Genomic DNA, 6,774 nt, shown 5'->3' on the forward strand with positions numbered 1-6,774 from the left:
GTGGGTTTTAGGAGAAGAGAAGAAAGAGGTAGGGTGCGGTTAGTGGCGGGTCCAAAAAATTAAGCTTAGAAGGTAGAAATTTAAAGAAGAAGCTCATGTGGTAATGTAAGTCCGTGGTGAACGTAGTAACTTCGACATGCTTTTTGTACAGGGTATCTCATTGGTTACAAAAGTTAACACCAAACTAATTAAAGTTATTGATAACAAAGCTATGTTGATATACAAAAAATTAGTGGATCAGTTATATTACATAAGTTAATTCCTAAAACACGTGAAAATTAAACTATGAAAAAGTATGCGAGACGGAGAAGAAAAATATTTACCTTAACCTGCTAAATTTATATTATATTATCGTACATCATTAAACATTTCTTCCTATTTTTACCCTGCTCCATTGAACATTCTTAAACTTTTTCTTGTCGAAAAATAGAAGATGATCCAAGTTCAAAAGTTGAACTCAATTCCATGCAACAAAAAAAATCTTAAAATTTTTCTTGAAAAAAAGAAGATGATCCAAACCAGAAGTTGAATCCAATTTTATGCATTAAAAAAATATAGGATTTGAACCCACAAAATAAAAGTTACTACTTGACCCCTTAACCAATAAGCTAAAGCTTATCACTTATTTGCAAGGGGTTCATTTTAATATATGTACACGTAAAATCAAAATTTGACCCTATATATATAAAGCCCGTTTGGATTGACTTTTAAAAAGAACTTCTTAAAGTGCTAGAACTAATTTTTAAAACAAGTAGTTAAAGTGTTGCAATAAAAGTGTTGCAGTGGAAAAAAAAATTGTTGATGTATTTAGCAAATAAGTGTTGCAAATATTTTTTTTTTATCAAAATGTCTGAAATATCCATAAAGTGGTTAACATGATAAAAAGTTGATAATTTAAGGCTTTTATACATAAAAAAAATTAAAACAAAATTAATTTATATATTACATTCATAAGTAATAATATTTTCCTATCATTCATATATTTCTTTATCATCACAAATTATTTATAAGAGGAATTTATTATTTAAGTTGATTTTGTATAGGCAACTTATTGTAGATTTTAAAATATATTATTTGAATAGATCAAAGGAAAGATTTAAGATTTATTTTAGTTACATTCATAAGTAATAATAATTGTCTATCATTCACATATTTCTTAATCATCACAAATTATTTATAAGAGGAATATAAATTTGAAAATTGAAAAAAGAGATGTTAGGGTTAAAACAATATGGGCAATTTGGAAATTGTATAAAAGAATTATGGACAAAAAGGTAATATACTTGGTCATCATAAAAGAGTTATTAAGTTTTTTTAAAAAAAAAACCCTCACCTAAATTTTGACTTTTGGCTTAAAATAAGTCACTTTGATAATTGTCAAATACTTTAATAAGTTAAAAGCTGACTTTTAAGTCATCTTGATCAACTTAAAAGCACATTCAAACAGCCTCATTCGACTGAGGGGGTTCGGGTGAACCCCTGAACACACGCTAGGTCCGCCTCTGGTGCGTGTGTGTGGGGGTGTGTGTGTGTGCGTGCGCGTGCGCGTGTGTGTGTGTGCGTGTGCGTGTGTGTGTGTGCGTGTGTGTGTGTGTGTGTGTTGTGTGTGTGTGTGTGTGTATTGAAACTCTTATATGTGTGTGTGTATTGACACTCTTATATTAGGAAGTTTCTTTTTTGTGTTCAAACTTCATTATTATGATTATTTTGAGTTAAAATGTCATATTATTTGATCTATTATTCTGCCACATCACTTACTTGTGTATTATCCAATTTTTTTGACTAGTTGTTAGAAAAATATTTAATAGGTACTTGTTTATTAAGATTTGTGTGTTTAATAGAAAACAAAATTTCTTGAATCCGCCTCGTGTGTGTGTGTGTGTGTGTGTGTGTGTGTGTGTGTGTGTGTGTGTGTTTGTATGTGTGTGTGTGTGTGTGTGTTTTGAAACTCTTATATTAGGAAGTTTTCTTTTTTGTGTTCAAACTTCATTTTTATTATTATTTTGAGTTAAAATGTCAAACTTCATTTTTATGATTATTTTGAGTTAAAATGTCATATTATTTGATCTATTATTCTGCCACATCACTTACTTGTGTATTATCCAGTTTTTTTGACTAGTTGTTAGAAAAATATTTAATAGGTACTTGTTTATTAAGATTTGTGTGTTTAATAGAAAACAAAATTTCTTGAATCCGCCTCGTGTGTGTGTGTGTTGAAACACTTATATTAGGAAGTTTCTTTTTTGTGTTCAAACTTCATTTTTATTATTATTTTGAGTTAAAATGTCATATTGTTTGATCTATTATTCTGCCACATCACTTACTTGTGTATTATCCATTTTTTTGACTAGTTGTTAGAAAAATATTTAATAGGTACTTGTTTATTAAGATTTGTGTGTTCAATAGAAAACAAAATTTCTTGAGGTGTCTAAGTGAAATATGCGAACAACTTTAAGTGACTATTGATGACTTTAAGTCTTAAATAAATTGGCTTATATCACATATTTTTAAGAGTCGTTTGGTAGTTGAAAGAGTTATGCGTGTACTAATAATATGTAGGTATTTGTTAGGTAGAGTTTACAATATCCCGAGATTACAATATATTTTACTGAGCTAATTTATATTTTCTAGTTTCAAAAATAATTAGTGAGCTAATATTTATTATAATCATTAAAATAATCAACTATATAAGCAACACATTAAAATAAAATAAATATCAATTGCTAAAACAATAAAGTAAATAACAAATAACTAAGGTCTCATTTGCTTTCATTAAGATTAAGACGTCTAAATCTGAATAATTAAGATCTAGATATGTAAATCTAAATAAATATCTTAATATTAAGATGTTCTCTGAATCTGAACAATGAATTATTGAGATTGTTTGTTTTCAATATCTAAATGTGCATATGAAATTAAACTCTATATCAATAAACTTTTATAAAATCTCATTTTAGTAAAATAGTTGTTTTTTAGAAATAATATTGTGAACATTTTATCGTAACTAGGTAATATGATTTATCTTTTAAGAATATAATGTTAAGCTACATCATCATTATTATGACTATTCTTTGCACTCAAAAACTTTGAGAATCTAATATAATGCAATGTAAAATAGTTTATATAGAGTAGCAATATAATGTTTATGAAAATATTTTATTTTATAATAGACATTTATTATTGTTATCGTTCAAATAATTAGTATTTTCTTATTTTCTGGAACCGTGCTAAATATTATATCATGGGAGTGCATATCAATTCAAATATATTGATTAATTTATGAAAGTAAAAGATGTATATTAAGTTAATAACGGTAGGCATGTAACTAACATTAATTAAATAAGAAAATAACTTTTATGAGTTGTTGTGATGTAGTTGAATTAGGAATAGAGTCTTATTTATGAGTTTGAATGGTGTTAAGAGTGTGTTACAGATCAGACATTCAAATATATTCAGATCCATTAAGAGGCTTATAAGGAAATAAAACAAACAAGCTTAATGAATTAAATCTGAATAATTAAGATCCGGTCCTAAAACACAAACACACTGAAGCAAATGTGAATGATTAAGATTCAAAACCCCCATTAAGTGCAAACAAATGAGGCCTAAGTAATTAAATAATTTGTATTCAATATGATTAAGCAATTAATCAATGGCTAATTCAAATTAAAATAAATATCAAATAACTAAAAATAAATAAAAATTGTATTGGCAATGCGTTATAAGAGAAAAAATTGATATTTATTTATTTGACAAGTATTTATTATTTGATTTTTTGTAAGCTATATACATTTATATGTAAAACAATAAAGTGGGTTTTTAATTAACTCTAATGACCCTCGAGGTCATTTGTGTGTTTTATGCGTGCTCTCCTGTTTCTACCCTTTCTGTAGATTTCTTATGTTTTTTGTGTTGTCTTGAGTTGAATAACATACTTTTCGTGGTGTTCAGTATTGTTTGGTGTGAGATTTTGAGTTTTGAAAGCTTATGGTTTGAAAGAGTTGACTTTAGTAAACATCCAAAGAATCTCATGTTGGACTAGAATTTCATTAGTTTCCTCGGCTCCGTAAAGATCATTTTGGTTTAATGCAATAACCAATTCAAGTTAAAAGGCTTTCGTTTGGACTTGATACAATTAGACGTTTTTAATTATTTAGTGTTGCAAAAAATTTGACCATAGTCAAATTTCATAGGAAACACACTAGGAATTGAATCTCGTTATCATGGTTAGCTCCGGAATGTATATTTTGGTCTAGAACAACCTTTGGTTCAGTCTTCGGGGGGTATGAGACTCATTTTGGGTTATGCAAACTTGAAATTCAACTTTAATTATTGATTATGCTTGAAATAGAGCTTTTTTTAATTGATATAATCTTTATGTATTAATTTATAAGTAGCTAAATTTGTATCTAAAGGTGTGTACACAAAGATGTACTGTAAAACTTTGGGTAGTGATTAGTTAGCTCTTAAATAAGTTTATTATACATAAACTTATTGTCGTCTTATAATTTTTTTCTAAAATCAATGGTTACAAATATTGATTGAACTCTCTAACATTATTTTGACTAGAGAAAGCAAAATAGAATTAGGTAAATCTTCATTAGTGGGGACTTAAGAAACTTAATTAGAGCTAGAGATAATCAAATATTTATTTCTCATTTAAGGGTAAAGCAAAAGATGTCACGCCCCGAGCTACCACGGAGATGCGGACACGGGACCTAGGACCACAAGTGATCCCAAGCTAACCATGTTGGCATGATCATGAGCATACTAAAGATAATAAACTGAATGCGGAAGCTAAATCATAATTTAAAATGAAAGGATGGGGAATACCAATATGCTAAAACTGAGATATATGAAATACTGATGAGTTTAATACAAAGAGAATATTAACTTAATACTAAGCTGAAACTTACTATGTCTGAAATAACTTCTATAACTGACTGGAAATGCTGGGACAAGCCCCAACTAAGTCTAGCAAGAACAGAAACTAAATGACTAAAAGACTGAAATGGACTCATGACTCTTGTCCTCGGAGAATGAGGAATCACCACTGATTCTGCTGAACTGGAGAACGGGAATCGATCTAAGCGTGATCTGGATGCTGAGAACCTGAACCTACATCACGAGAAGATGTAGCGCATGTATACGTTAGTACTTGAAAGGTATCGAGCATGTAGGATAGAGTAAAGTTGAAATAAAACATAACTGAACAAGCACAAAAGCAAATATAATATTCTGAACATGATATATTGAATTATGAGCTAATTGGATGTAATGACCAAATTTATGACATGCTGAGACTGAGTACTAACTGAACTGTAAATATGGTCAATGCAATAGAGTCTGACTGAATTATGGGGCTACTAATAACCGATAATAAAACCATATGAGCTAAATATGGAGTTCGATATATACGCCCCATTGAAAGGACCCAATATACCCTGCCATAGGTATAAAGGCATGCTCGCATGATCACTTAACTGTTGTCAGAGTGATCAATGGACCTGGTCCACGAACCGTGGTCCTATATACAATCTGTATGTCCTGGCGGTCGTTTGGTTCTGAGAATGGGTCTATGGACTAACATTGATGGACCTGGTCCATGAACCGTGGTCCCACCTATGGTCCGTCATGTTCCTTCGCCTTTGTTTTAGAGAATGGGTTTATGAACCATGATCGACTGACCTGGTCCACGAATTGTGGTCCTACCTATGGTCCGTAGATCATTGCTGTCGTTTAGGATCTTTGAGTTTTTTGTGGACCAAGATCGACGGACCTGGTCCACGGACCATGGTACTACCTATAATCCGTAGATCCTGGCTATCGTCTGTTGACCATGATCGACGGACCAGGTCCACAGACCGTGGTCCTCACACGGTTCGTAGATAACACCTGCACTTCTGGAAAATTTGAATTTTGGTCTGGTACCTATTGTTACAAAAGATAGTCCAACTCACTTAGACAATGTTTAGAGTTATGATTGTATTGGTCTTGGGATTTGAAAGAACCCAATATATACACACCCTTTATTTAGGGAGAATAGAGGGTATAATATAGACCAAGCATTATCCACGTATTTACTAATTTGAAGTTGATTAATGATTCTTATTGTGTTGAGACCCTATCGTATGCATACACTATATATCATCTCCAACTTGGCAAAGTTTATTTGTGTTGAATACTTGGCTTTATTATCTATACTAGATTATAATCTTGTGTTTCCAGATCTCCCCATTTGTGTATATGCATGCCTGAGACAACATTGTGCTAAATAGAATTGAATTAACCAATTGACTGAAGCATAATCCTTTTTGATAGTTCTTGAATTTTGACCCGACCTCGTAACTTGTATATTATTTTTAGACACGACTACATGTGCCTTAAACACAAGGAAGAGTTGAGAGTCATCAATATAATGTTATCCTTATCGGGTACTGGCTAGCGACTGCCTTTAGTTGATTTTGATTCAATCTTTGTATTTTGTGTTCTTGTCACGAACCAAAGTATACCCTAGGTACAACATGATATATAGAACCCCAAGATTCACTACAAAAGCCATCATACGAGATAATAGAATTTAAAGAATTCAAAAGATAATTTTATACCATAAAGAGTTTGACAAAAGCGAAAGTCTAACAAAAGCCTCAAAACTATCTAGTACATCATAAGGAAAGTAATTGGGACGTAACTCATATATCACATATAAGTCTGAAACAAAAATAGCATAAAGCAATAAAAAAGTCTTGGTCCTTGGAGCATGAGGACTCACCA

Source organism: Solanum lycopersicum, chromosome 5 (assembly GCF_036512215.1).
Source record: "Solanum lycopersicum chromosome 5, SLM_r2.1".
NCBI lineage: Eukaryota > Viridiplantae > Streptophyta > Magnoliopsida > Solanales > Solanaceae > Solanum > Solanum lycopersicum.